At 31.7% G+C, this 9,535-nt stretch overlaps 1 non-coding gene and 1 pseudogene across 1 annotated transcript; both read right to left on the reverse strand.

Moving 5' to 3' along the window:
* Nucleotides 1-4,457: 4,457 nt before the first annotated feature.
* On the reverse strand, nucleotides 4,458-7,030 carry LOC150033570 (uncharacterized; annotated as a pseudogene).
* A 1,188-nt stretch (nucleotides 7,031-8,218) lies between these two features.
* TRNAE-UUC (transfer RNA glutamic acid (anticodon UUC)) lies at nucleotides 8,219-8,290 on the reverse strand. Its single transcript has one exon. It is a non-coding gene; the product is annotated as a tRNA-Glu (tRNA).
* Nucleotides 8,291-9,535: the final 1,245 nt, after the last annotated feature.

Here is a 9,535-nt window from a genome sequence, read left to right on the forward strand (position 1 = left end):
TATATAAGAAGATAAATAGTTTTTCAAATCATGGCTACATGCATTCTCCATTGACAATTTTAGATGTTTCATTTTATTATGCATTTTGGTCATAGTGCAGTCATCACAGCGTAGTCATCATAGACTAATAGTCATCAAAATGTTGATTATGTGAAGATTATTTGTAATGTTGATTGGAATTTGCTAGTATTTCAAGGAATATGTAGATAGTTTATTGTTGACTGTGTTTGATTGCTAATTATGTGAAGATTAGTACTGTGTTTCGTTGTGATTTGTTGATGTTTCAGTGAATATTATGCTAATTTAGTTATTTATTGTTGTTTAACTGAAGTAATCACTGATGCTTTAACTGAAGTTATCACTGGAGTTATTTCTTATTGAAGTTATCACTGATGCTTTAACTGAAGTTATTGTTGTTTAACTGAAGTTATCACTGAAGTTATTTATTGTTGTTTAACTGAAGTTTTTTCGTTAGGTAATATGTTGACAGTTCATTGAAAGTTTGTTGATGGATTTGTCTATCAACAAACTATCACTGATGGATGCTAATTTAGTTCCCTATACTGTGATTTGATGATTATTTATTCATAGGAAAAGTATCTATCACTATTATTGCTATCAATGATATGAATGTAATGGTTCCACATGTTTGTTTTAGGATAAATGGAGAAAGAAAATAGAAGAACATTGGAAGGATCAACATCTGGGAAAAAACACAAGAAGATCAAGGTCACAATCTAATGATATTTTATAAAATTATATAGATTTGTGGTTGCTTTTTTCTTACATTTATGTTATTGATATACAAGAAAATGTATTAATTGTTCCAGAAAGTGAATGGAAAAATCCATTAAAAGTCAGCTCCTTCATAAATTTAGATGTCCTGTCTAACATAGAAAAATTAGATGAGTCATCACTCCAACTATTTAGAGAAGGTCCTTTTGGGCACTTCTTAAATATGAAAATGAAAGGGATGCCCAACCAACTCATATCACACCTTATTAGAAGGCAATGCACAACTACCAAGCAAAATATATTGGCCTTTAATTTAGAAGGACATATTTCAGAATTTGGCCTTAAGGATTTTTGTTTAGTAACATGTTTAAATTGTGATGATTACCCTATAGATAGTATCTATAGTGAACAGGAATCAATGGACAACAAAATTAGGAACTTCTTTTTCAAGACAAATAAAAAAATTATAAGAAGAGAGCTCCAACTTACTTTTAATTTGTTAGGTTCTGATACCAACATACCCATTGATATAAAAGTCAAACTTGCACGCTTGTATTTTTTAGAAAGCTTCCTAATTCCTACACAAGGACATAACAAAGTAAGTTGGAAGCATCTGAAAATGTTGGATGACGAAGAAAGGTTTAGATCTTATCCATGGGGCAGGGTTTCCTTTGAACTAACTATAGAGTTTTTTTAAGAAGGTTGTCATCAATAAGACATCTTCCATTTTCCTCCAAGGATTTCCACTAGCTTTGGTATATTGGGCTTTTGAAATTATACCAAGATTATCCAACCCCACTATTGGATTTGCAAGAAGAATAAAAAGCAATGGACCTAGACTTACTCAATGGGAGTCTCAAGAACCTAATGATTGGCAACACATCAACAACAATATTTTCAAAGACGCTAGTGTAAGTCTTTTATCACTGTTATTTCCTTTATTTATATATATTATTAGCATGCTATCAAATGATAGAAACTATAACTGATGTTTCAACTTTTATCACATAGAAGGTACCACCATCAGTGATAGCTTCTATCAGTCATTCGGAACTAAGTGATATCTTCTATCATTGATAGTATGTTATTGTAGATAGAAGCAATCAGTGATAGCTTGAAATCAGTGATTGTTTCTATAAATTAGTTGTATCACTAACATCTTTATTAAACTTTCAGTTTACTGTTGCTTCATTTGTTCCAACTGAACAAGAATTGCAATCCAATTATTATGCCTATTTTGCGGAGGTGGAAACCAGGGAGATGGATATTGAAAAAGAAAAAGAAGGAAAGCAAATGTCAATCAGGAGAAGAATTGCATCATTACAAGAGGCAATTGAAGAATTAAAAAAAAGGACAAGAAGATATTAAGAAGGACATCAATGAAAAGCACAAGGAGATTCTTGATATATTGGGACACATAAAAGAAGCTCTCAGTGATAAACTTCCACAAAAAGATGAAGGTGGTGAAAAGCAATCTCAAGAATCTCTTGAGAAGAACAAAGCGCCATCATCTAGTTTGGAGCTTTTAGATGCAAGTTTGGAAGTTCTAGAGGTAAAACTTGTGATTTTCTTTTTCTATAAAGAAGTACAATAACAAAAATGATATATACATGCAGGCTGAAGTTGACACTGCTAAGGACAAGGAGGCTTAAGATGATCAAGAGAATGACCAGCAAGAACAATTGCATGATGATCCTGAAGATGAAGAGGAAGATCAAGAAGAAAAAGATAAAGAAGATATGACGAAAAAGAATGTATGTATTGATTGATTGATGATATTAATTATAACATTAGCATGCTATCAGTGATATCTGAAATTTGTTGATAACCAACTATCAGTGATAACACGCTATCACTGATAGCATTATTGATAGTTTGTTATCAGTGATAGCATGCTATCAGTGATATCTGAAATCATTGATAACCAACTATCAGTAATAACACGCTATCATTGATAGTTTGTTATCAGTGATAGTATAAATAATAGGAAGCTTTATTTACTTGACTAATACTGATAGCACATTGATGTCATGTTATATTTGATTCCATGATTTCAGGTGATTGAAAAGACTCTTAAAAAGAGTCCAAAAAAATCGACCAAAGGTTGTCATCGAAAATATAGAGGACAACAAGAGACCAAAAAGACAAGCAAAACCAACCAAGAAAATTTTGGAAAATGCAAAGAAACAAAAGAAAGACAAAAAGAAGGTATCTCCAAATGTGTCTACCAAGGTGTCTCCAAGCAAAGCTACAAGGCAGTCTCCAAGGTGGAATGACGATGCTCCAAGCTTTGATCTCAAAATATCACAACTTTGATTGACAATAGATAGACTTGTTTATTGACAATAGAATTCTATTTGACAATAGTTTGGAAATTATTTTGACAATATACAGTGATTGTTATGATTTTGGAAATTACATTGTTATTTTACAAGATCAATGATAGTTATATTGAATCAATCTGAATCCTTCATAAATGTGATTGATATAGTTGCAACTTTCAATTTATTTTAGAAGTTGTTTGGTTGGAGGGAAAAGAGGGCGATCGTATAGTATAAATGTGACTGATTCATAAATGTGATTGATATAGTTGCAACTTCGTATAGTATTTTGTTACTAGCGAGATCCTCTAGTGCGACACTGGCGAGATCCTCTAGAGTGACACCAGCGATACCTTCTAGAGCGACACCAGCGATGGAAGATATTAGTTCCATTATTTTCATGTTATCAGTGATGGAGGATATTAGTGATAGACTCCAATCAGTAATAGAAGCTATCATTGTTAGATCATATAATAAGTCAAAAACAAGGAACTTGAATTCTTTTCTTCTAACTTCATCAAAAACTTTGGAATCAAAGCATATGATTCACGTGCATCACCTTTCAAAGACTTCATTATTTGCTCTTTTGCCCTCCATGCTTTATAATAAGCTAATAGTTACTCCTCTAGAGCGACACTGATTCATAAATGTGATTGATATAGTTACAACTTCGTATAGTATTTTGTTACTAGCGAGATCCTCTAGAGCGACACTGGTGAGATCCTCTAGAGCGACACCAGCTATACCCTCTAGAGCGATACCAAGCTTTTCTTGTGAAATTCTTAGCGATACTCACCTCAATTCCTAGCGAGATTTCCCCTGAGAGCGATATCCTCCTTACAAAATCCTCTAAACACATGCTACACAACTTCTATCACTGATAGTATGCTATCAGTAATATTATACGATCGTGTAGCATTTGGTTGGCGATTTTATCAATGATAGAATCTATCATTGATGGATCTTCTACAAAAATGCTTATCTATTGTCAGTGATAGAATCTATCACTTCATTGTATTAATTGCTGACAGAAGCTATTACAGATAGCTTGATATCATTTCTTTCAATTGTTATGGCTAAAGGAAAACGAAAGCTTTATAAATAAAAGCATCATATTGTGAAGCATCATATTGACTAAAGAATGGATATATTAACAACAAAGTCTGTTCCACTAACAAAACATTAGTAACAAGGTCTCTAATATATTTATGACAAACATCAATAACAAATTGTCTCACTATCTAATGGTTAAATTGATGACAACAAGCACCAACTACAATCTAATTGAAAAATTGGTGAAAAACATCCACTGTCTCACTATCATTGATAAACTGATGACAAACATCAATTACAAACCAAGCTTCTTCATTACAAACATCAATTACAAATCAAACTTCTTCATTAAACAACTGGTGGAAATTTGCATGTCCTACAATTATGGCCACGACGATGACATCGACTGCACTTCGAGCTCCTTTTCTTTTCACCAATTGATAATATTCTTTGTTTACGTGGTCGTCCAGTCAGATGTTTAACTATTGGAGGTAACACATTCACACCAACATCGACAGATCTCCAATCAGAATGATTTCCAATAGGATAAACTGATCCTTTATAGGTTGATAACAATGTACTGCAAAAATAGTAGTCTGACACAAAAGTGTATATATCTAAATTTAGCCCACGAATAACAACACAAGCATGAGCACATGGAATCTCCACCAAATTCCAAACACGACAACTATATGATTTATAGGCCAAATTTACCAAAAAGTGATTGTCCCCATCAACTACTTTATATTTTTCATTGTTAATAAGATCAACCTGAAAAATAAAACAGTCAACGAAATGTAATCAACTAGGTGAACTAATGGAATGTCAATGAAAACTAAAATATAAACAAAATTGTAAGTGATACTATCCCTACCTGATTAAATATTTTCAAGCTATCAGTGAAAACAAAAAATATCAGTGAAAATAAAAATTATTAGTGATAGCTTCTATCACTGATAACATGTTATTAATGATATTTTCTAATAGTTAAGGTATTTGTACCTTGAAGCTTCTTGACTGATTTTGTTGCTCTCGCAACTCAGACTCTGCCCAACTAGTCAAAACAGTCTTCATGGATAATGCTGATTGACCTTTTCCATAAAACCAATTTTGAAGTATTTATCTAATATAATCAAGTAATGATGCAATGGGGAACTCCCTAGGCTCTTTCAAAATATTATTCAAGCACTCTGAAATATTAGTAGTCATCATATTATACCTTCTTCTCCTAGAATGTGCACGTGCCCACTTCTCAAAACCAACTTTACTTAGATATTCCCGAATTGTAGGATATATTGATTCCATCCATTTCATATAAAACTAGAACTTATCAATTGCATAAGCTTTTGCACAACTATAATATATGTCATCAATTAAAGAATTCTTATAAATCAACTTCATATTTTCCAAAAGGTGTAGTAGACAAACACAATACTCAACATTTGAAAAAACATTCATAACACCTTTTGGAATGCTAAAATGCCGATCAGAAATAATGACTAATCCTTCTCGTTCACCAAAACTTTTCTTTAAATTCTCAAAAGAACATCTCCAGGATGCATCATTTTCAGAGTCAACAATACTAAAAGCAAGAGGAAAAATCTGATTGTTACCGTCAATTGTTGAAGCCGTCAAAAGAGTCCCGACATATTTACATTTCAAGAACGTCCCATCAACTGATATATTAGGCCTACAATGCTTCCAACCCTCAATTGATGCTCCAATAACCATATAAAAATACTTAAAATGCCCATTTATGTCAGCTTCATAAGCAGAAAATGTACCTTAAAAGAAGAAAATAAACAGTTAAGCCAGATTACAAAAGGTATATAATTGATTGATGCCTACCACCAATAGCTTCTATCACTGGTTGCAGTCCATCACCAATAGCTTCCATTATTTTCATGTTATCAATGATGGAAGATATCAGTGATAGACTCCAATCAGTGATAGAAGCTATCATTGATAGATCATATAATAAGTCAGAAACAAGAAACCTGGATTCTTTTCTTCTAACTTCATCAAAAACTTTGGAATCAAAGCATATGATTTGCATGCATCGCCTTTCAAAGACTTCATTATTTGCTCTTTTGCCCTCCATGCTTTATAATAGCTAATAGATACTTCAAATTCCTTACGGGCTTTATTCACAATATCACTAGGAGTTGAGGTATGAGAAGAACTAAATCTAAAATCATTTCTTAAACATTCAGCTATTAAGGACGAAGAAGCTTGCCTATGACAAGTTTGAATACTTTTTATAAAACAATCATGAATATCAATAAACTTCCTAAGCATCCACAAAACAATCCGCTTGTAACGGGATGCCCTCACATACCACTGACAACCATCTTGAACACATCGAAACACAATTGCTCTTGAATTTAACGTTATAGTCTTAAATTCAAAATTCTTCTCAACCGCTATCAAGTAAAAACAATTTGATAAAATCTCTTTACTAGCAAACACATCTTTTTCTTTCAAATCATGAGCAATATGTATATCCATAATTACTTGGAAATCACCATCATCAATCATAGGTTTAGAAGAAGGAATATTAGACAAATAATTCTCAGCTCCACTAGAAACAACATTAGAAGACACTTCCAAACATGAACTACTGGCATGAGCAACCAAAGGATGTCGTGTATTGTGTTCCTTAACTAAAGCCAAAACCAAGCTATATCCTTATCTTCACGAATTTGAACTACATTTTGAACCTCATTCATAACAAAATCTAATAAAACTGAAAGCTCTATAGAAGAAGTAGACACATCCAAAAAAATCTCCTTAACTATTAAACCCATAAAATCTTCAAAAACCATTATATCATCTACTAAAACTCCAGTAGATTTGTAATTCACATAACAGTGTTTTTTATTCCATATTCCACTATGAAAAACAGCTATTGGAATAACCATGTTTTAAAATTCCTACAAAAGTAAAACATAAACTATTGAATAACAATATCAATAGGTTCTAATAGCTATCAAAAGCAAATATAAATCTATCAATATCATTGATACCAATCTAAAACTAGGCATGTCTTTCAATGGAAATCAATAAAAATTAATGAACAAATAAAAAATGATAACAATCACACATTCTATCAGTGATAAACATTATCAATGATAGCCACTGATATCTTCTAATACACTGATAGACATTATTAATGACAAACACAAAGCCAATGTAGCTGTAATGTCAAACCTAAAAATATCAAACATCAAAATATACTGATATATTTATAGAAAGAATATACAGTATCAAATGAAACAGTGAAGAATGCAAGCTCTAACTTAATTAATCAATCAAAACTCAAAATATCAACGCAATGAACAAAGCAAAATTTCATGAAAGTACACAAACTCTGCTCACAATCCATTATGTTCACAGTGAGCTGAAGAAATCATTAGGTTCTTGAGAAAAAGAGAAAGAAAAGACTAAATGACTAGAAATTATTTAGGAAAAATTGAAAAACATAATCGAAAAAACAAGAACAAACGCTAAAAGAAAAAAAAAAACTCCCAATCAAAGATGAAATCGAAAAAAGAAAAATGAACTCACGAAACGGAATTGATCGAAGTATCACGGAGCTTCACGAATGGGATTTCATGGATATTTCACCATGACAAACGTGAAAGAAAAGGAAAGTCGGCAGTGACGAACGGTTGAAAAGAAAAGAAAAGAAAAGAAAAGAAAGGGAAAGAGAGGGTAAATTTGGAATTTTGAAAAAAGGAAAGGTTGACCGGTCAATGTTTGCTATAATAGCAAATATTAAAAATGTGGTATATATAATCACATTTTTTTTCCTTTTGTATTATTCAATGCAAATTTCCTTTAATAAATGACTCCAGTAATTCAAACAAATTCAATACAAATGTTCTAAAGTTGACTATGTAATTCTTTGGGCCGAAATTTCAAAAGATGATTTATTTAAAAATTATTTACAATAATAAAAGCATGTTTATGTATTAAAAGATATTGATGCGATAAGTGGATACTTTCGTACTTTCATCTAACCGGAGTAAAAACAATTATTTGATGAAGCACATTAAATAAATAAAGATTAAGATAAACAAAAATTTAACGAGAAAAAATAAACTAAATTCCGTTGCCGGGAATCGAACCCGGGTCTCCTGGGTGAAAGCCAGACATCCTAACCGCTGGACGACAACGGATTTCTGAACAAGTTCAACTAATTTAACTTATGTAATAAAATGTTTTACTATCATTTTTAGGAAAAATATCAATTTATACTACAAAAGTTTGGAGTTTGGAGTTTGGAGTTGTATTGATTAAAACATTAAACTAATAATTATATCAATTTAAATTATGAACTTTTGTAAATGTATCTACTTACACCCTCCATCTAATTTCAATATTGTGCGAGATTTATAATTATTTCAATTAAAGTTCTAAATTTTCATTAAAAATATTTGAGAGTGATTTTGACATGGTTGGAATCACTTTTATCATGTTTAAAATTATTCTAAAACATTTTCTTAATTATTAAAAAAAATAATTTAATTTTAGAGTCACACTTTTAAACACATTTTTCTTACAACAAAAATTGATTTGGAATGATTATAAACATGTTTCATAGTGATTTTGTACGTGAAACACTGATTTTATTCATTTCGAAATCATGTCCAAATATGTCTTAAAGTGAATCAATTTAGACCGTCTATCAAGATTATTTTTTAAAATGATCAATATATCAATTTTTACATATGTGCAAATTTCTCACAAACTAGATCAAGAAAATAGACTTAGAAAACATGCATGTATGATTTTCAAAGAAAATCCTAACTGGGCATCAAATTGGTTCACTTATGAAAGTTTATGATTTTAATTGATAAAATTATAAGTTTGACACAATGTTTATCCAGACAGAACAATCCATTAGAGAGAGGAGAGTCGTTAGAGAGCAATCCTCAATAAATTATTTAAGAGATCCATAATGGTATTTTTTGGTTTGCCACTAGATTTCTCAAACGAACACCTAGTAACATTGAAGTCCAATGTTCATTGCATAAAAGTGATAATTCATGCGGTTTTTCCAAGTGAGTAGGAAACACGCCGGGATCCTCCATCTTTCCCGACCAGGCTGAAAAAGAAAGATGATAGTAAGCAATTTCAGAGGTTCCTGAACGTTCTACGACAGCTGCATATTAATATTCCCTTAATAGAAGCATTAGAGCAGATGCCGAGCTATGTGAAATTCCTCAAGGACATTCTAGCCAACAAGAGAAAGATCGGAGAAAACGAAACAGTTGCACTAACATACGAATGTAGCACTTTGTTTCAAAATAATCTCCCTGCTAAAATGAAGGATCCTGGGACATTTACATTACCCTGCATCATAGGAGGGAAGATGGTCAGGAATGCACTATGTGATTTGGGGGCGAGCATAAATTTGATGC

Source organism: Benincasa hispida, chromosome 9 (assembly GCF_027475165.1).
Source record: "Benincasa hispida cultivar pf3 chromosome 9, pf3_genome.v1.1, whole genome shotgun sequence".
Classification (NCBI taxonomy): domain Eukaryota; kingdom Viridiplantae; phylum Streptophyta; class Magnoliopsida; order Cucurbitales; family Cucurbitaceae; genus Benincasa; species Benincasa hispida.